The 22,987-nt window shown below is 43.0% G+C and overlaps 1 protein-coding gene across 8 annotated transcripts in view; it reads right to left on the bottom strand.

Annotated features, from left to right (window-relative positions):
* Nucleotides 1–22,987, bottom strand: part of SDK1 (sidekick cell adhesion molecule 1) — an 838,709-nt gene that overhangs the window by 321,539 nt on the left and 494,183 nt on the right. The window lies entirely within an intron of this gene.

Below are 22,987 nucleotides of genomic sequence, written 5' to 3'. Positions count from 1 at the left end.
CTCTTCATCGCGATGCGCGGGCCTCTCTCCTTGCGGAGCACAGGCTCCAGACGCGCAGGCTCAGCAGTTGTGGCTCACGGGCCCAGCCGCTCTGCGGCATGTGGGATCTTCCCAGGCCAGGGCTCGAACCCGTGTCCCCTGCATTAGCAGGCAGATTCTCAACCACTGCGCCACCAGGGAAGCCCTGAAATGTCTTAAATAGGAGGCCAAGCAGTGAGGATTTCAAGTTCTGAAGGGGAGTGGCACGTTTTAGCAGGAGGGCTCTACTGTCATTACTGAAAGTCCCCTGGGGGGGACGTGGTGGCTCAGGTACCTGCCAGGGACTGCAGGGGAGACCCCTGCAGCAGACCTGAGGGGGCTACCTGTGCGCTGGGGAAGGGGTACCTAAGGAGGGCTGCTCTGAGCACGCACAGTGCAAAGAATCAATTTCCAGACCCTCAGTTTCCACGCATACTCTTCCCTAACCCTGTCTTCCTGAGCCGTCTCCCCAGCTCCAGGCCTCCCTGCCCCGCCTTCCCTTTCACAATCGTCCTTCCCCTGCTTTAAACAAGAACGGAATACCTCTCACCACGCTGAACCTTAAGGACTTTCCACACTGGATAAAACCCTTTTGGTGTCAAAATGAAAACACAGTTTGAGTTCATTTCATCAGGGCACCAAAACATAAATGCCCCTGAATCCATCTCATTAAGGGATGTGTTTCCAATTAAATACTCATAATAGTCATAATCCAATAATCCAACCATAATAATAACTCAATACAGAATTAGTTTTTTAACAAAGTTTGCGGTCACTGGAAATAAAAGTTTCAAATGCGATTTATAAATGTGTGCATGCGTGTTTGTGTGCATGTGTGTACACACATGTGCACATGTATGGATGACTACATGTATCTGTGTTGCAGGAAAGTATGACAGGGTAATCATGAAAACTTTTGAAGCATAAAAGAATATTACATTAGGATAAAATTCTGTGTGTGTGTGGTGGCAGGGAGGGGCAGGGAAGCAGAATTCAAAAATGTACCAGCACTACCTCCAGATAGCAAAGAAAATATTTTTCACATACCTTTGAAACAGATGACAATATTAAATCACTATGGCATTTATATAATCAAGTGGATCCATTCAGAAGAATGATGTAACAGTTCTATTTTTAAATGTCAGTGTTTATAATAGATATTTCTTGAAACTGTTTATCCTTATGAAAGTTTTAATATCTTTTAAAGAAGTATGCAAGGAGGTAGCCAGCTTTCTAAACTTCTTTCCATAGGAAGCGTAGCAAAAGCCCCTGCAGAGTCCCATCCAGGTGAGCTGATCGGGGCGTGGTAGCAGCAGTAGACACGAGAGGCCCCCGAGGGGGAAAGGAGAAAATAGGGCCAAGCCTCTGCAGAAGATGGGCCCCGGGAAGCGGGGGAATTTCAGGCTTGAACAGAAGCAGGCAGACCCCTCTGAACAGGAGGGAGGCAAGCTAAGAGCAAGTCGACATACACCGGCTTGGAGGGAACTTATAGAGTGGTAGCTGGCTTCCTTTCCCTCAAAGAGTCCGGAGTGTGTTGAGAGTGAGGCATGCAGGGAGCTGGGGCTTGGGGAGAGCGGCTCGCGTGAAAACATCAGCCGCGATCCAAGATGAATACGTTATGTAATTTCCCGAAATGACCTATCAGTAGGTAATCAAATTCCTTAAACAAATGTCCTTCTCTTTTTAAAATCAGAGGGCAGAATTCCCTGAGCACATTTAGAATTCACACCTTATACTCTACTTACTTTATGCAATAAACATAATTTATAGGAAATCTTTATTGAGATCCCTTTAAACAGTATATTAACTGCATACCCTGAGGGTTGTGCCAGTGCATATTTCGTTTCCTGTGTGTGTGTGCACGCACGCACACACATGTGGCTGGGTGTGTGTCCCCCATGAGCCCTTTTATTATTCAGTTCATGGAAATAAGAAAGTGTCATTTATCAGCAACCTAAACCTACCGTTAATAAAATTTCTGGGGCTTGCTTTCCTCCTGCTATGTGCAAGTTACTCTCATTTACTTCAAACAGAAATATATACGTGTTATCAAGAAATGCAAACGCAACTTTCTTCAAGTAATTGGGAGTATGGTCTAAAATTATTAAATTGGATTTCTGTAAAGTTGTATATAGGGGAGCACGCCAAATAAAATATCATTTCCACTGAACTTATTCCAGAAACCACAATTTCAATTTGTTCATACTGATGATCTGGTCACTTTCTAAACATAGCCAGTTATTTTACCTATTCACTCAAATATGTTATTTTACTTTTATTATTTTGGGACTCGCACAGCAAGCAGCCTGTTCAGTGTTAAATAAATATTCACTGCAAATGGAATTTCTTTTTAATTGACTAGTCTGCACTTGTAAAAAAATTTAAAAAGAAAAAATTGTGCATAGAGAGAATGGCATCTGAGTGCTGAAGGGAGGCCCGTTGCCTAGGGGACACTGAGTCAAGAACTAGTTTCCTGTCGGGCAAGTTTGTGACCTGTTTTCTGCACAAGCAAATTTCAGGCCATCTGACCAGCTCCAGAGCTCGAGCTTCCCTCCATCCTTTTGAAGGGTCTGGCCGACAACTTACAGTCTCAGATGACGTTTTCACTCTCACGCACCCTCCAGCCTGAAGTAGCTTTGCCCCCCAGCTCTCCCCCACCACTGTCCCCAGCTGGGCACATCCACGAGAACTTCATGGGCCACCTCTCTTGCCACCCCCCGGCTCTCGGACTTCCCTCCTCTGAAGCTGCCCTGCATCCCCGGGCCAGGCCGCTAAGCCCAGGTATTCATTCTCCGTATCTTGTGTGACAGCAGATGTTCTGCTGAAACACATATTCTGGCTGATAAAGTATTATGTTAAAAGCCTTTTGCTTGAGGGAAAAAAAGCACACTTATTTGTTGAGTAATAATTGGATTCATTCAGGAGGTTTTACTCTTAATGGATTTTGAACACACAACTGCATATTTTACACGAATTAAGGCTCTTGTTTAATCAGACCAAATCAGAAACATGGTAGGTAAGTCGGGTTGGCTTTTGTCTCCAAGGCTTTAGACGGACAGAGATGTCCTATGTGTGGGACTCATGCTGCGGAGCTGCTGTTGGCAGTAAGTGGTCTTTCAAAAGTGATTCCCTCCAAATTCTTCACTGTTGAAATTATAGTTGAAGAAGTGGATTTTTCTTTGGTTTGGTGAAATTTGGTTTCACGGTATTCTGTTGCAAAAGACAGTCAGCGTAGGAAGCTGAATATCTGCGGAAGATCAGCAAAGGTGTAGACGCCAAGCTTCAGTGTCCTGAGAGCCAGGTCAGCATGTGCGAGGCTTCCGAGGTCTAGGACCTGACACCTGACGGGGTCCCCTCCCCCCCATCTCCTCCCCCTCTGTTTGAGGAGTTCCCCCTTTCCCTAGGGCGGTACTAGTTAGAATTTTGATTGGTACTCTACATTGAACTAAGAAAATGTTTAATCAGCATAATATTTACATAAACCTTTGTATATATTCCTCCCATATCCATTCTACAATAAAGTTCACTTAGTTTTGTTGGGCTCATAAAACAAAAGTTTAGAGTTCACCTGGTTCAAACTCCTCCTCATTTTACAGATGGAAAAACTGAGGCCCAGATGCTCAGCAGCCAAAAAGCCAAAACGCCTGCACAGCTTCATGGTGAGGCGCGTTCTCTATGAAACAGACTCACGTCCTCAGGCCGGAGGTCAGCTTTATAATAAGGCCTTTTTGGTATAACAATGTCTGAGTGCCTGTGATAATATTGTTTCAGTTCTAAAAGAAACTAATTAATTTTCATCAAAAGCATTATGAATAAAAAATTCAGATGTGCTGAAAAATGAATTAAAACTAATGAAGGAATATCACCAATTGAAAACAGGTCGATTTTAGTTAATTCGGAGAAGAGCCAAGTTCTATTTTGCAGAATTTTAACAATTTCTTCTCCACAATAAAAGCTCCTTTTTAAAAAAATAGCTAGAGACCATGTTAATAAATCACATCCCATCTGTAGTCATAAGGAAGACAATTGGAAGCCAGAGTATTCAACTTGGTCCAGAACACAAAGCAAGATGAGCCCACGCTATGCAGAATTCTAAAGTAAATAAAAGTCAACAGAAAGTGCAGGGAAGTGGTTCAGTTCTCCCTCTTGGGTTGGCACCGCGCCCCACTCTAAGCCCAGCGTCCCAGAAGTCAAGAGGCGGGACGGCCCGGCTGCACCAGTTCCTCCACTGTCAAGCCCCACAGGCCGCTCCTGGTTGCACCCCTGCTTTCCGAAGCCCCCATGACGATGAGGGGTTCACGCAGGTGCTCAGTGCACCTCCACCCCGTAGGTACGCGAGCTGGGCCACCTTCCTCCCTTGCTGACACGCGCTTTTCTGAGTTGGGCCTCCACAAACACTGCGGTAATTTCTTGGCTGTACCTGTGGTGACACCACGTTCTCTTTGCCATGTAGACTCAGACACCCTGTCTGAGCCAGGGTTAAGGGCTGTCAGGGGGTCAATTCCAACGACGCAGAGTGAGGAAGATGGGGTGCGTTCCGCACCCTTGGCCAGCACGTCAGCTGGACTGGGTTGCTGGGCTGGTGGGGTAACCGAGACCTTCCTCCAAGTGTTAGGCGACTTTCCCTGCTTGTTATGTGTAATACATACACTCAGGGCCCATGGCAGCACAGGGGCCCACGGGCTCGTGATCCCAGTTTCAGCAGCGGGTCGCTCATTAAGCTGCACCTCCGAGTCTTCACAAACTCCCAGCCAGCTCCCTGAATTAACTGGAGGCTCACAGCTGCTGAGGTCCGTGTGGATTCTCTCTAGAGCAGTCCTTCGCCAGTTTAGTGTCAGAATCACCTGGAGAGCCGGCCGAACCGCAGGCTCACGGACCCCATTCCCAGAGACTTCGGTCAGTAGGACAGCGTTAAGACGCCGAGGCTCTGAACGTCTCACGGGCGCCCCAGTGACGCCGGTGCTGCTGGTCCCCGGACCGTACTCTGAGCGGCTGTGCTCTAGAGCCTCTGCAGAGCACTGCTCTCTAACCCTGCTGTTCAACCAGCAGCACCAACTGCGAACTTGTTAGAAATCTTGGTTTTCTCAAACTGTGCTGTGCATCTGAATCACCTAAGTATCTTGTTAAGATGCAGAATTTGATAAAGTAGCAATGAGATGGAGCTCAAAATTTTGCATTTCTAACAAGCTCCCAAGATGATGTGACGATTACTGGACCAAGGACCACACTTCACGTCTGGCCCAATCATTTGCAGCCGTGGCTGTACAGTAACATCATCTGTGCTTTAAAAAAAAGTCCTGAACCAGCCTGGGTGATTTTCATGGGCATCTAGGGTTAAGAAACAGTGTCATATACTTAAAATATACTTAAAATATTTTTATTCTATGTTGTTACTTTTCCTATGATTACGTTAAGTATACGGGCCCAGCACTTTTCCGAGTTTCATGCTACTTGCCCTCTGTCAGTGCATCTCCCATTTTCTCACTGTCCAGGCACCCTTAGTAGGGCAGCCAGGGGTCCTCATCTCCACCCCTCCGCCACCTCCTCCCGTTTCAACTTTCATTTCCAAACTAAGTATAGACCTCTCATTACCACTTTCACTGAACATGGGCTTTATATATTTTTGCCCATATCAGCCATAAAAGAATTTTGAAAAACTATATCCCCTTCACATATTTTAAGTTTACATTTAAATAGGTAAATTTAATTTCTAGTGTACTTTATAAATTTTTAAATTTATTTTTGGCTGCATTGCTGTGCACTGGCTTTTCTCTAATCACAGCGAGCGGGTGCTACTCTTCGTTGCGGTGTGCGGGCTTCTCATTGTGGTGGCTTCTCTTGTTGCATAGCAGGGGCTCTAGGCGTGCGGGTTCAGTAGTTGTGGCCCATGGGCTTAGTTGCTCCGCGGCATGTGGGATCTTCCCGGACCAGGGCTCGAACCCGTGTCTCCTGCATTGGCAGGCGGATTCTTAACCACTGAGCCAGCAGGGAAGCCCTGTAGTGTATTTTAAAGATTTTTTTTTTGATGTGGACCATTTTTAAATTTATTTATTTATGGCTGTGTTGGGTCTTCGTTTCTGTGCGAGGGCTTTCTCTAGTTGTGGCAAGCGGGGGCCACTCTTCATCACGGGTGTGCGGGCCTCTCACTATCGCGGCCTCTCTTGTTGGGAGCACAGGCTCCAGACGCGCAGGCTCAGTAACTGTGGCTCACAGGCCCAGTTGCTCCGCGGCATGTGGGATCTTCCCAGACCAGGGCTCGAACCCGTGTCCCCTGCATTAGCAGGCAGATTCTCAACCACTGCGCCATCAGGGAAGCCCCCCTCTAGCGTATTTTAAACGAAACTTCAGATCACTACTTTCAATGAATCTAAAGAGACCTAGATTCTACTGTGAAATGATACCTACCATCATTCATTTAAAAATCTCCTTTTAATACCTAGAAATTTTACATCCTTCAATCCACGGCAGAATTGTTTTTCACTGTAATATGTATTATGTTTGGAAGTCTTTTATCACTGTACCACACCACACTTCTCTACATAAGAAAGGATAGCTATTTCATTTTTTTCAAATTCCTGTGATCCTGAAACTCTAAATGTTAAAAAAATTCCTGAGTTGGTTATCCATTCTAATTATTATTAATACTTAATAATCAAGCCAATATACATCATTACAAATTTTGAAAAATACTGAATATAAAAAGTAAAATTCTAGTGGAAATGCATCTCAATGAGATGTATGAGACTGTTCTCTTTTTAATTAGTTCATGTACTCATGGATGAATATTACTTCTAGCTAAAATGAGAAAGTGTTCAGCATCAATTTTATTTCTATTTTTTGTTTTTATAAATGTATGCACTGAGAAAACTTATTTTCATAAATAAGTAGATGGGAATGGAAGTTTTTTTGTAACAGTGTCAGTCACTTCTTTGACATTATTCCTATGGTTATGCCCAAAGTCACATAGTAATTTATCATCAAACATTTTTTTTAATGATCTACTGGCTGACAACTTGATTAGGTCCTCCTTCCATTTTATTGAAAGTTACGAATTGTAAGCCGCCTGACTTGCAAGAGGATTTCTTACCCAATTATTAAAGTCATCCACTTTCTCAGCACTGACCCCAATGTTTGAAATGATCCTTTGTCTGGCAGGCGGAGGGCTTGATAGCCCAGAGCAATGCACCAAAGAAAGGCTGTTAGCATTTGGTGGGAGGAATGCTCTCCTTTTGCACGGTGGGAGAAAAGCAATTGAGAAAGGAAGGTGAAGGGTCTGCCCCTCTATTGCTGACGTTCCTCAGGCGGATCAGTCTGGGAGACAGTACATGTGTGAGTTTGTGGGTAGAAACTGATTCCCGGAAAAGCATCCATCTCTGAGGGTCCCTGGAGTAACTGAACCCTGATCTGAAGATCCCGGATCTAGATTAACCCCATCAGTTAGTGGTGAGCAGAGGGGACGTGCCTTTGCCCAAACTAATGCCTGCAGGGCCCAGGCAGCCAGGCAGCAAAAACGACTTCACTGAGCGGTGTGAGATGCTCTCCAACGTCTTTGTCTACCTTTCGTTCACTTCTTTTTGGTAGAGACTGGGCATAGCAAAAGATTTCTCTGCTGTAAGAAAGGGAACGGGGCGAACACTATAATAAATGGTGCCTGGCGGGTGTCCTTGCTGGGGCCACAGTCCGGGGCAGCGGAGACACTGGCGGGTGAGTAAAGGCACCCAGGGCGTGAGCAACAGCTACTCAGCTTCAGCTCACCCACCGCTGTCCTGAGGGGGATGTGCGTCCCGCGCCACCAGCTCTTCAGCATTTACATGGACTCTCCCGGCTTCTGAGAGGTTGTTCCCATTTCCTGAACAGTCCTCTCTCGGCCTCCGCTAGGGCAGGGCCTTGCTCTCGTCTTGGAAGTTGGTATATTCCGTCTGTGAACAGAGCAGCGTCTGCTGACTCCAGGCACTGCTGTTCCCCCCTCAGGGCCGCCTCCTCCCCAACTCTTCAGCCATCTGAGTCTTACTCAACACGTAGATCTCAGTTCAGCACCAGACCTTCAGGAAAAACCTTCCCAGTTCCCCCAGACGTGGCTTGGTGCCCCACCCTGGGGTTTCCATAGTGATCTGTGCTTCTCTCTATCATGGCTCACATGCTTATTTTAATCATTTATTTAATGAGATGACCCTCTCATCCTTGGCTTCCCTAACTGTCCATTGCCTAGCACAAGGCTTGGTGCGTAAGAGGTATTCTATAAATCACTGTGGAATGGTCATCAGCATTTGCCGTGTACATCACGCAGGCCTTGCACTGACCACGTCTTTCGGGCACCATTACTATAGATTATTATAGACCCTGGCGATGTGCAGTGCAGCTGCCCCAAAGGAATGACTGACCAATTACATTTGCTAAAGGAAATTCTCCCCCTGCGAACTGCTGCACAGCCACAGACCTTCGGTAACTGAACCTTAGGTATGTATCCCACTCATACGAACAAGGGGGCCTGGAGTCAAAGTCTTACTGGTCATGACCAGCCCTCACCACTTCTAGACAAGTCCAGGAGCACGCAGAGATCAAAGATGGGTCATGTGGGTAGTTTCAATGGGAGTTCTTTTTGTACACAGAGTGTTAGGCATTCGTACAGAACTGTCCTGTTTAATATGGTAGTCTCTGGACACATGGGGTATTAAAATTAAAATAAGTTGAAATTAATAAAATTGAAAATCCACTTTCTCAATCGCACTAGTCACATTCCAAGTACTCAACAGCCCTATGCAGGTGCTGGCCACCACACTGTGCAGTTCAAATAGAGAAGGTCCCCATCATCACAGGAACTCCTACTGGCTCATAGGTCACAGCGCAAATGCTCCCAGCTCAGTAGCTAATGTGAAAGAACCAACATAAGATTCAGAAACATTTCTCTCCAAAGAAGAGGGCTGTCAACACAAAGACCCAAGTTACCTCAAGAACGAAGAACCTTAATCTCTCCTCTAAAACACCTGCCCCTCACATAGTTCTAAATCTGCAATAATTTAACGTTCCACAATGAATGTTTCCCCAAAACAAAGATGAGTGTGCTCCACAGGAAGACTAGAGCCTCTGCCTCAGGAGGAGGAGCTCAACTGAATAAGCCGTTCAAACGGGGGAGGTGGCCAATTCGTCAAATAGTTTTCGAAGCCAGAAAAGTTTCTCTCCACTTTTAAATACCGGCTCATGTATTTTTAAGGTATTGTGCAGGCTAAAGGCAACACAGTCAAGGAGTAAACATATCCCACAAATGGGTAGTTTGGACTTCTGATCTAGAGTAATACCCTAGGAAAGAAGCCACAAGAGGAAGAAGGAATGGGGAGTTGTTATGGACTGAATTGTGTCCCCCTAAAGTCCATATGTGGAAGCCCTAACCCCCCTGTGACTGGATTTGTAGACAGAGCCTCTAAGGAGGTAATTAAGGTACAATGAGGTAATAAGGTTGTGCCCCAATTTGATAAGACTGGTGTCCTTATTAGAGAAGGAAAAGACGTCAGCCATCTCTCCATCCCTTGCTCTCTCTACCCTCCTCCCTTTCCCTCTCCCCATGGGTGCCCAGAGAACACCGAGAACACGGCCCTCTGCAAGCAGGGAGAGAGGTCTCACCAGAAAGCAACCCTCTGGCACCTGGCTCTTGGAGTTCCAGCCTCCAGAACTATGAGAAAATAAAAGTTATTTAAGCTGCCTTGTCTGTGGTATCTTGTTATGGCAGCCCAAGCTAATACAAGAGTCTTAACTTATATATCTAAGTTACTTTATGTATACGTATATAAGTTATGTATATAACTTATACATAAGTTGTGAGGAAATCAATTTCTACAAATCACATATTGAATGGCTTAGAGATGAAGAACTTATTTTAATAGTCCATTTGTAAAGCAACTCGTTTTTTAAATTACCGTCTGACATACGGGGCTTGCAGAACACGGGCGCTGCATTATTTCACACAGCTCAGTCAGTTTTGCCCGCAGAAGGGCCCCACTCATGAGAATAATGACGCCTATGGCTTGAAGGCTATAATTCCACTGACTTGTTCTATGTATTTCCGACATAATCCATCTCTTGAAAATTTTCCATATTTTCTCTGTAAAAGCCCACACTAATAGTTATATAAATAAGAACCACTGTGAACTCTTCTCAAAAAAGTGTTGCTTCAGGGACTTCCCTGGTGGTGCAGTGGTTAAGAATCCGCCTGCCAATGCAGGGGACACGGGTTTGAGCCCTGGTCCGGGAAGATCCCACATGCCGCGGAGCAACTAAGCCTGTGAGCTACAACTACTGAGCATGCACTCTAGAGCCCGCGAGCCACAACTACTGAGGCCGCATCCTGCACCTACTGGAGCCCGTGCTCCGCAACGAGAAGCCACCGCAATGAGAAGCCCACACACCCCAACGAAGAGTAGCCCCCGCTCACCGCAACTAGAGAAAGCCTGTGCACAGCAACGAAAACCCAGTGCAGCCAAAAATAAATAAATAAAATTATTTTTTTAAAAAAAGCGTGGTTTCAACACACATTTTGCATATATTAACTTTATCTTTACCAACCCTATTTTTATAGCAGGTGAAGGATTAGAAATGGAAGTGGCAGAAACTCAGGATGTGTGGGAAAACATCCATTCCCCAACTTCCCCATATTAAAAGTGCTTGCTTGCCTTCTCCTCCCACCAAAGTCAGCTCTGAAGGCAGAACCCAGTCTGCCTTGACCCCCAGTATATTCTCAATGCCCAGCATGGTGCTGGCACTTACCAAGTACTCAATAAGTCTATACTGAGTGAAGGAAATAATGGAGGATGGATGGATGAACATGCTGGAAGAATCCGGGACTTAGTACATGTTTTGGGATAGGTGAGAGCTGGGAGTGAGATAACTTTGTATGGAATTGAGAGGAAGAACCTGCCTTGGGGTAGGGAGTACAAGGGCACAGGCTAATTTAGTTTCCAAGTGAAAATGTCCAGCAACACCACGGATTCTGTTCTCAGGGCCCGACGTCCCGATCACTGGGTCAGACGGGCAAGCTTTGTCCCCTGTCACCAGGAGCTGCATAATCTCTTGGATGAGGGAGAGACAGACACAGAGGGAAGCCGGAGACCAGTGAACCAAACAAAGTCACTAAACAGAAAAACGTCAATAATTGAAGACATGCACAGGGGCAAGTCTTCCATTTTAGGGCATCTTTACTAAAACGGGCAAAGAAGTTAAAAAATTAGAAGATAATCAGGATTTTAGAGTCATAATGGACTTAAAATGATTCATCCAACTTTCCACTTAGCAAGGACTGAACACTGAGAAATGTCTGGAGAGAACATTTGACCAAAGGTGATACTTAAAGTCACAGAATCAATGAGTCCTCCAAGGAGAAGTAAACAGCAGAAAAACAAATAAAACATTGCACCCAAGGACTAGACAATGGAGAGTCCGCACACGTGGGGGTAAGGGGAACCAAAAAGAGCTAGAAACACCCAAAGAAAAGGAGCCGGAGGGAGAACAAGAGCACAGGCCGTGAGAAGGTACCTGAGAAGCCAAAGTTGCAGAGAGATCAAGAAAAGGAGAGTACAAACAGTGGTCCATTGCACAGGGCGAAGAACAAAGACAGGAGAAAGAGCAATGCATTTGGTTCCTAATTGCTTCATTCATTCACTGAATGAGTCTTTACGGAGTCCCTATGACTTTTCATGTATACTTCTAGCTGCAAGGGAAAACAGACAAAAATCCCTGGCCTCGTGGAACTTCCGTTCTGGTGGAGATAAGACAGTACACATAAAGAGATGAGGCTGTAGGAGATGCCGATGTGCTGGGCGACACTCAAAGTGCAGACCAGGGGACCAGACAACAGGACAGCAGTTACAATGGTCCGCAGTCACACCGAGCACCGTCCTACCCCAAATCTCCTCTTCTTAATTATCTCACTGGTGCCGCACCTCTCCATACACGAAAGGGAAGGTGAAAGTTCTGCTAACAATGCTCTTCTGACCTCGGAAGCAAAATTAATTGCTCCTTTGCCTGTGCTTCCACATTTTCTACCGAAGTCCGTTTCATTTGGCATTTAACACACTGTATTCTTGTCATTTGTTCATGGATCTGCCTCTCCTCAAGAAAAAGCAAGCTCAGGAAAGGCAAGGACCATGTGTCTTATTCAGTTTCCTCAGTGTCAAGCATAATGCCTGGTAGATATGAGATGCTCAGTGTTTCTGAACAAAATACCAGAAAGGAAATCTGATTTTTTTTAAATGGGGGGGTTATACATTTTGGAACAAAAATGAGACAAGACGACCCTAAAAGTCAAAGGAAATGACCCTGCAGCACTTCTGACTGCTTTTCCTCAGACATACAGGGACGAACACAGACATGGTGTAGGGGTGACTCCAGAACAGCAAAGTATGCAAGCTGTGCCCATAATGATGATAAGGCTACTTTTCTATGCATCGAGTGTTCTTCCAGGCTAGGGCGATACTCAAAATACTTAATGACCACCATGCCCACATGGCAGTGGTACCAACGAATTAGCACCGAAGCCAGTGGAGGCACAATGGTTTCATATCCAGTCCTTCAGGTGCAGACTTCAGAGGTGGATACAATCCAGCTAATCTCAATGCCAGTACAGAGTTCAAGGAAGCAGAACTGCTGCCTTGATTTTCATCAAGAACATGCTTTCTGTCATAATTTTTTTTAAAGTTGTAACTCAAATGAACAAAGAAATGAAAGGCTCTAAATATTTCCTATTCATTTTATATTTCTTTATGATAGTAATATTTTTGCATAATTTTTTCCTGAGGCCATTTTCTCTATTAGGTTTGGTCTTCCTGAGTAGACCAAAGACATGTGAAACTCCTGAAACTCTCTTAAATGAGCTAATAACCAAAGGTCAACCTCTTTGTATGGCTTCTATACATAAATCATTCTGACTAATCAGTGTGCTTCCCAAAGTCTTAAGGAAAGGAAAGGCAGAAGGCTGAATTCTGGAGCACATTTGTGCTAGAAACCTTCCCAAATGAGAGCAAATCTTTGTGTGATTCAGCCCTGTCTGAATTAATATAGCCATGGAGTGACACACTGACAGGGAGATATACTAGCGTGTGCAACAATCTTTCAAGGAAAGTGAAGGGAGAAGCATAGTGTGGGACACTTAATACCAGATGGGATGCAGCTCAACAAACTCCATTATCAGTAAAACAGGCAAACAAACAAACAGCCCACTCCACGGGGTCAGCTGAATGGGTTGCCACCACTGACATTTCTTTTCAAGTTCTAACTCCTACTCCTAAGTCCAAGTTGGGGACCAAAATTAAAAAAACAGTCATTCTTTCAAGTCTTTCACTAGAGTTTTTGTACTTCTGGGTTTTTGCTTGTATCTTGTTCCCTCGGAAAATCACACAGTACAGCCTTCAGACTCACCGGAGGGTCATTCATGTCTATAACTAAGGTGAACCAGAAAATCCCCAGCTCACTTTTTTATGATTTTATAAAACTATGCAGAATAATAGTCCTCAGAATCCACCTTAAGAAGCTACACTTGCCAGATATTCCTGGGCCAACAGCAAGTTACACTGACAATCAGAAGTCACATTTCTTACACTCTCTGATGACCTGCTTTGCCACAAAGACAGCTATCTACACTAGGCTCTGAGAGTGGGAACTGATTTTGTGCCAAGGAGGATATTTCTGAAGATCATAAAAGGTAAGAGGGTATAGGCAGAATAATTACCTGAAATAACAGAGACTCATAGGCAGAGACCATTGCTAAGAACTCACTGACCGGAACACACAAAGAGTCTACATCTTAAGATAAATTCCTGGCTTCTATTATTTCTGATATAAATTCCATCTTTTTTTTAACATCTTTATTGGAGCATAATTGCTTTACAATGGTGTGTTAGTTTCTGCTTTATAACAAAATGAATCAGCTATACATATACATATATCCCCATATCTCTTCCCCCTTGCGTCTCCTTCCCACCCTCCCCATCCCACCCCTCTATATCTCAGAATCAAAGTGTTCTTGGAAAAGTGGGGAATCCAGCACCTTGGATCTGGTAATGGTCTTCACAGGAGCTAAGTGGCCTTTCACTTTAACAATACTTTACCCAGTTTTCTTAAGGCTTGATTTAATATTCTCAGCTACCATGCAAAGATCTACAGTTTTACTTACCTGCTGTAATTGCCTTCTATAAGAGCCAAAAGAACATCATTTATTGTGATCAGTAATAAAACATTATGACTAAGTGGTAAAGGTAGATCTGAGCTGTCATCAGAAGGTGACCAAATGTTAGGCTGCATACACAAAGCAGCAACCAGGTTAAGGACTTTCAACATGGTTTTAAAAATTGAAAACAATTCTGCAATATAAATAATCTACAAGCTGGAGTTTGAAAACCTCAAAAACTCTTAAGGAAGAGAAGCTAACCAGATGTTTCTGAATTAACAGATTCAGAATATTGAACTCATTCATAAAAGGAAAGAGTACTGGGAAGTGTGCGTCATTTGTATTCAATGACTGAGAAAATTGTATTTACAACTAACAACTAGTTCTGTGGTCTCATCTCAGCCGATAACCATTACTTTGCTTGAGGTTTCCCCAAACAAGATGTATAATGAATAGATGTTAGAGTTCATAAAATGACTGTAAGGAAAATTCAGTTTTCTATCCCCTTTGTCTGTGCCCTCTAAAAATTTCTTATCTTTCCATATCAATTATAGCGTCAGAGAAATCAGACAAAGCACTTCAGTGAATGTAATATCTGAAGTGATGAGAGCTAGGAAGATACTGACTGCATGAGTAAGTTAAAATGTTGAGTCGCTCTCCATATAAGTTTTGAAATGTTATGCTTCCATAGTATGAGCCTATAGTGCAATGATCTTAAATTCTCAGTCACCTAAATTCAGGATGTGTCTGAAGACACTGGATCCAAAGCCAAGGGTAAAAGTCATTAGGGTTACTTCTATTTACAGTTCTAAAACTGCCACAATGAAAAGAGTCCTGTGTTTAAATATCTGAATATAATCATTTAAATTGGTATGGTTAACAAAGGGGCAGGAGGAGAGGTGGTTTGGAGAAATTATTAAAGTTGAGTTCTGGCATCAAAACAGAAGCTCTCGCTTTTTAAAACACAGCCAAGCTCCTCTGAGGTCGGGTGTGTAAGAGCTCTTGACGGAGAATCTCCAGTGCAAAAGGAGGGCTGACTCGGAGGACGGCTACTTTCCCCGAGTTTGGCCTCTTCCTTGGGCTTCCCTCATCTGTTCATATGTTGGCACCAAGGGCATGCCCAGCCTCCTTCCAGGAGAAACGGGGGGCGCTGGGAGTCAAATAAACCTTGACTTGAATTCTCAACTCCCCATTTACTATTCTTGTGATTTCCATCAATAACCTAACACTTAGGGCCTCGGTGCCCTCAGCTTTGAAACAGGCTGGTCATTAAGGAGCAGGGCGAATACGGAAGGAAGGTGCACATGAACGCCTGTCACCAGCTCAAGGAGCACCAGTGCCCTTCCTCTACCTATGCCCTTGGGGAATCACTTAACAGCTTATTTGTAAATTCTCATCAAATCTGATATAGCTTAGAACAGCTTTGCTCTTATATCTCCTAAAACTATCACTTCCACAATTCAAGTTGACATCTAAAGGTTTTCAACACAGATTTGAAGAACTGCAAAGAATATAATTTCCAGTGTATTTTAATATTTTAATATTCTAGTGTATTTTAGTAATATCAACTATTGCAGCACTCTTTTATATGTATCCAAAGGAACCTAAATATTTGATAGAGTAGGTCTAAGGATTTGATACACAGCATCACCCATTTAAACAATACATGAACAAGCACTAATTTTTAATATCAGAAAGTTTACATCATTTCTATTTTTCTTCCTGAACTGGTATTTCCATTCTACTCTTCCCACAAAATTTTATCTTAATTTACTATATTTAATGATTCAAAGTATTTTACTGATCACCCTATCATAGCCTCTGAAAAAAATATGTATATAAATTAAAAATTCCCAGCAACCATATGCCTCTGGGGTTAAAAAAACCCTCTTGGATTGAGTTATTGCTACAATTATTACTTGCAGTCTGTAAAAGATAAATACATGTATAACAAATTTTGATGAATATTATATATAAAAGAAAAAAAAATCACTGGAAATGCATCTCTCCAAGAGATGGATGCAAGGTTTACCCTAATTCTAATCCTACTTTTCTTTTTTGTAAAAATAACTGCTGGGAAATTTTGCTCATAGAAAAAAGTAGATGAGAATGGAGGGAATTTTGTTATAGAAATATCTCTCAATTGTTTAAACACCTCTGAGTATACCAAAAGTCACAGGGTAATTTATTAGTTAGGATAGACTACTTTTTGTTCCAATAACAAATAAACCCTGAAATCTCAGTGCTTAGCACACCAAGTTTTATTTCCCACTTATATTGAGTCCCATTCAGCCGGGGTGATTCTCCAGGGCTGTTCTTTCCCTGCACTAATTCAGCCTCTGGGCAGCTTCTACCTGGCGGCTCTACCATCTCCATGAGTGGCCCGGCCACTGTGGGCCCCAGGGGGAAGGCAGAGCATGAAGGTGACTTGCTGGCTCTTAAACACATGGCCCGGAAGTGACACACTCCCTTCTACTCCACACTGAGTGGAGTTAGTCAGTGGCTCCAAGCTGCAGGTGGGCTGGAAATGTCTTCTTGTCCTAAGAGCAAGGGGACTTCCTATCACTCAGCAATCAATCACCAGAAATTATTTGTAATAAAATGTCAGCTGACAATGCATTTGGGTGTTGCCTCATTTTGTAGACAGCAGGGAATTGAAAACTCCTGATTTATAAAATGATTTATTTCCCAGTTACTAGAGCACTTCACTTTCCCAGTTCTGACACTGATATTTAGTTACCCCTTTGTTTGGCACCTGGAAGTGTCTAGCCTCAGATAATGCCTGTACTAAAGAGTCGGGATGGATGTGACACGTGCCCATAAGAGAAGAGCCCCTTGACACACAGGCATCCTCAGGATGATCTGATTTTAATTTTTTAAATTTTCTAATTTTTATTTTATTATTATTATTATTATTTTTGGCCTCGCTGCAGCTTGCGGGATCTTAGTTCCCCAACCAGGGATCGAACCTGGACCTCTCAGCAGTGAGAGCGCCAAGTCCTAACCGCTGGACCGCCAGGGAATTCCCAGGATTATCTGATTTTTGGAAAGTGTATAAGAAAGCACCTGGAAACAGATGTCCTGAGCATTATACATGCTTGCTCACCCTCTTGGAGACCTGTGGGCACCCTGAGAGGTACTCATAGCCCGATCTGAAGAGTGTTGCTTTGGGAGAGTGAGGACGTTGGGCATCTCAAATGTGTTCAAAAGTTGAGGGCAAATTACAATTCATCGTTTAACCCAATGCCCTAAGATTTCCCAAGGGTGAAATTAGGCTGAAATAAGTCACAAAGGGGAAAAGAAAGACAGATTGGGATGAGGAGAGATGGGAATTCCATGGAAAGAACATGAGTAGATAACAAAAATAACCCAGTTTTGTCTTGCGGAGGTGAGAAGAGAATTAGGGCCTCATTATTTTTTAATCACTTTGTCCTTTTTTTCTCAAGTCTGGTTGAGAATCCCCAGCTGTATGCTTCTTCTAAACCTCATTCACCACCATTTATACATACATTGGGTTCGGAAACAAACTATCAGGACTGGCATTTTCATTTGTGTCTTTGAACTGAAACCATAAGAAGAAAACAAACCCCTAATGCTATTGTGCAGATGGGGTCAATCAGTGGGATGGGTCCGTCACACTTTGCATGCAAGCTGCCCCAAGGGAGATCTAAAAACTCTCATTTTCAAGGTGCACAGCATGCCTTCCTATATCTGTTTGCTGTCAGAACTTTCCAATGGGCTGTGGTTTCACCTTTGCCCGGTAGGTGGATTTACGTATTTGTGTACTTAGTTTTAACTGAACTAACTCTCACAGGGTAGGTAACTGGATACAAAAGTACACCTGGGAAGAAATCACAGATGTGAGTTACTCACAAGTCTGGCACAAAGGAGCGACACAGACACAAATGGCAACACTGACACCTGTGCTCTCCATCAGCCACGTTCCAGGACAAACGGTCCTCTGTAATCAGATGTCGGAAGAACTCGTCCAGAGAACAAACTATCAGGAAGACCAAGTAAAGTATGGATTTTCATTCACAAATGGTATATTGTGCTGTGAGACATGAACTAAAGATGGAATGAAACTTTCATGATTAGCAAGATACCGTTTATTTCACCTTTCAGTATTTCACCTTTTTGTACGACAGCTAAATACTCGTACTTTATAAACAGCTCAGTATGCATATACCAGGGGTGAATGTCAAGGCTTCCTTACTGATGGTGTGCCTATAAAAAGGCTTCAGAGACCATAGCCTAGACTTAGCTCCTTCCATAACCAGCTCCGGGAGGTCTGGGCAGAGCATGTCGTATGCTTCATTACATACCCTACTTAGCAGGTCCATACATGCTAAACGATTAAACTCATCATTCTACTGTAAAGTACACTTCCTGTTTATGTTTCTGAAAATTCTGGCAGTCAAGTACCATTTACCCTATAAAGCCATAGCTGGATCTGAAATCGGTCATTTATAATATAGACACTGCCTCAGGATTGCTCTTTAATAACATTTCAAACCGGTCCTACGGCTTCGGCCATCCAATTCATGTCAAAGAACAACTGAGAGGCTTATGCCTGGTCCTTCTCTCCCTATAATGTTAGAAGCATGAAGAAAATAAGACAGAATTTTATCCGGGCACACAAAAGCCATGTTTTACAGGGCAGTCCTCTTGGACGACTGTTTCTAGACATTATTCTCAGGAATTCACTTTCAACTACTAACCATACATGAGGTCTGCAGTCAAATTAGAATTATAGAGGACAAAAGAATGTTAAGTGGTCGTCAGAATTAAAAGCAAGGGTTTGCCAGCCTGAAGGAGGATCAGCTGAAATGATACCCCATCTGCAAATGTTGTTTGAGGAGCAGACATTAAAATGAGAGAGGCGAGAGAGGCAGTCATTTCTTTTCTAATCTAAGCTTCATCTCCAGCAGAGAATCTCATTACGCTGGACATTCTGAAGATTGGGTCAGAGCTGATCATGTGTCTAAGGTATGTACAATGGCATTTAAACAATTAGTTAATCACTGTACAGAATTCTTCTCATCTTCAAAAAGAAACTCTCATTTACATATTAATTCAGTTCGGAAGACCTGATCCACACAAGTTAACTCAATGTAAAATCTTCAAAGTGAAAACCAAAAACAGGTTGACAGGTGTATAAAGCTTGCCTGAGTTTGACCTCAGAATGGAAATGTGCACTCTCAGGCGAGTTCAGCCCATTCTTTTTCTGGTGTGCAGCTGAGCCACGGGAGCCAGCGATGAAAAATTCATGCAGGGCACTTCAGCAGTCCCACCTATGGCCTTAACATCTGCTGGCTTCACGTCACATTAAAACTTCAAAGTGAATCCACCCCTGAGATGGTGGCAAGCTTTCACTGGGAGCAGGAGAATGGATAGTTCAGAGAAGTCCTCTCCTTCCCAACAGGAAATACCTGTGCAGAACATGCTGTAACTTACCCTCTTAACCATATAAAAGGGCGGGGGGGGGGTAGTTAAGGGATAATAATGCACAAAACAGCAGGCGGTACCATGACGGGACTGCATTTCACTTCTAATTGTCATGCTTTTTAAAAATTTTATTTATTTTTATCTCAACCGTCTTTATCTTTTGCTTCCCATAAGCTTCAAGTGCAGCCAAAATATTTAGCAACTGAAAAGGTGGTGAGGTTTTGAACTCTCAAGTACACAGTTGTTTGGGAAAATATGTCACCTCCTCCTGTTAGCTGGGGGAGAGCGCATCACGCATTTTGATGTTTCGAGGCAAGGCTGGCCCTGAGTGCTACTCCACCTTGACACTAGGCTGTCCCTGCAGGAGGAACAGTTTATTATGATGACTGCAAACAAGAGGTGGGCCGCATAGCACTTTCCACTTTTAAATTAATTACAGTGCAATCCACCAGGAATTTAATTTCCAGTACCCTACCACCTTGATCATATTCACTACAGAAAGGTTCCCTACTTTATTCTCCTGATGCCAAGGGAAAATTTATCATCGTTAAATGATAATTGGCTGTAATATCTTTAGATTCTTCAGAATTGCTGGCTGGCAAGTTTTTAAAATTTTTCATCAATCTTGTTTGGCGTTTTTACGAAGCCTACATTAGGAAAAAGAAAAAAGATGTCTAAGTCTGCAGAACACACTGCATCTTACTACCTGCATGAATAGGTCTTGAGAGTATCTAACTCCATAATAAATCCAGTGGGGTTGTACACCCTCTGTATTTCACAGCCTCACACGGTGCTGCCTGGGAAGTCCTGAACTGCAGTTTCTCCCCTTACAGCGTTCGTTGCAGTCCAGAAAGGAGCAAATTTAAACAATCAGTTCTGGGGAATTCCCTAGCAGTCCAGTGGTTAGGACTCCAAGCTTCCACTACAGGGTGCAAGGGTTCAATCCCTGGTGGAGGAACTAACATCCCACAAACCAATTAGCATGGCCGAAAAGATTAAAACATAAGTAAATAAAAATGAAAATAAATAAACAGGGACTTCCCTGGTGGCGCAGTGGTTAAGAATCTGCCTGCCAGGGTTCGATCCCTGGTCCGGGAAGATCCCACATGCTGCGGAGCAACTAAGCCCGTGCGCCACAACTACTGAAGCCCGCGCGCCTAGAGTCCGTGCTCCACAACAAGAGAAGCCACCGCAATGAGAAGCCCGCGCACCGCAACAAAGAGCAGCTCCCGCTCGCTGCAACTAGAGAAAGCCCGCGCACAGCAACGAAGACCCAACGCAGCCAAAAATAAGTAAATAGAATTTAAAAAAAGAGACTATTTAAATAAATAAATAAATAAATAAACAATCAATTCTGGGGTTTTCTGCAGATTTATCAAGACTTCTGATCTTCAGAGCTTTTCAAAATAGAATTTTAGTGAGAAAATGCATGATTGGGTGCCCTTTAAATTTTAGGTAAATCTAACACATCAACAGTGAGGTTCACCCAAGAATTAAAATAAGGCCATTTCCTCAACCTCCTTACTTGTCACATTTTACCTGGTCCCCATAAAAAGCAAAGAACACAGATGGGGACAGAATGCAGGTTTTCTCCTAAGATTTAAAATAAGTCCGTCCATACCATCAACTTCCTTATATCTCACCTTCTACACATTTTACCCAGTGCTAATGAAAAGATAAAACTACACAAGGGAACGAAATGCAAGGCAGTTAATTATAATATTTATGAGCTGCTTCCAATATGCTTCTTGGTTAGAGTAGACACTGAAATTATTTAAAAATTTACATATTCCAATTATCTAACGCATGGTATGGCGTTAGTACGGCAACTTACAAATTCACTGTATTCGTTTTATTTTCTACTGGCTTTGTAGAGTGGGCATGTAGGAAACTACTAGGTGCGGACTACTTCATACCTTCGTGATGTTATTAGCATCAAGTTAACCAGAATATTTGTGGAATTTTTTCCCCCCTCTTCTAATAGACTAATGTCAATTTTTTTGTTTCTGACTCAGAATTCCACCAATTTGACCTATTATTATCCTAGTATGTATATTACAATTGAGTGCTGAATCAGATTTGCTAAACAGAATAAACGGCTCTAATTATAAAAGTTGGAAGTCATTAAAATTATCACAATATATTTAATAACAAAATTTCCATCTTTTATTATTAATACTGAAAAATCTCCATAAATCATTCTTTTTCTACTATGATTCTTGATTCATAGGGTCCTTTTAAATAGCAGTACAACATGCACTGGACCTTGTGAGCCCTACACTTAATCAATGGACACAACTCTCCAAAGCACCACAAAGGCCCCGCTGATGGCCAGATCTGCACTGCCTGTGGTCTGGAGCTGAGGACTCAATTCCTAGAAATTAGGAGCTGGTGGCAGGGTGGTGGCCACCTAGGAGCACTTGATGGGCATGTGCGGGGCATGTGGGAGCACACGCAGTTAATGCCCACCGTCTCCTGACTGTGGTGCTGTTCACCCAGTAAACTCTGTTAGGCCTAAAGCAACTGGATTCCTCAAGGACCAGGAGTAGCAAACACTACGGTCTATCCCGTGTATGAAACAAAACTTTTCAAACTACCCGAACGGGAAAGCCATTCCTTCAAGGTGGTTTTTAAAAAGATGAAATCTACCACTATACAGACAAATCCACTTAACTCGCTCTTGTATGACATGATCATAATATTTTGAAATCTACCATGACCATTTCCCAACTGTATTTTCTCAACAGCATAATCACTGCATTTCATACCATGAAGCTTCACGCTGCAGACATTTGGTGGCATCTCTGAGATGCACCTGTTGTTCTCTTTTAGCTCCAAGTTCTTGCTTCTGGTCATTTCCCCCTTCTCCGGCAACCAACTCTTCCTAGTAGAATTTCTGGAGCCTTCTTTCAAAGGCCAAATATTTAAACTAAGTTGCCTCAAACTAAAGCATCCTTAATTAACTGAACATTTAACTGTGATGTGTGTGTATTTTCTTCATGATCCGGGCTTTTAGTTATTCTTAAGATATACTCCTAATTTTAACACAACTTAGTATATATATTTTCTCAAAGATTTTTTTTTAAATTAAAGTAAAAGGACATAACCTGTGGCCAAATCTAGTCTCAAGTTTCATGGATACAACTCCTTATAAGGCAAAAGATGTTTTGTTGTTGTTAAAAACCATACACATTAACAGAGTACAAAAGCAAAAATGTTATTTTAAATTCCCCCAAACAAATAAGATCCTGTATTTAGAATTACCGGTCAGATTCACATTTTCTGCCTATCAGTTCAAAGAAAGCAGCTATAGACACTGGATCAATACTGAACCATAATCACTAACCCAGAGAGGTAAGATTTATTGCA

The sequence above is a fragment of the Balaenoptera acutorostrata genome, chromosome 15, assembly GCF_949987535.1.
Source record: "Balaenoptera acutorostrata chromosome 15, mBalAcu1.1, whole genome shotgun sequence".
NCBI lineage: Eukaryota > Metazoa > Chordata > Mammalia > Artiodactyla > Balaenopteridae > Balaenoptera > Balaenoptera acutorostrata.
Note: the sequence above shows the minus strand (reverse complement) of the source record. Positions and strands in the feature narration are given on the sequence as shown.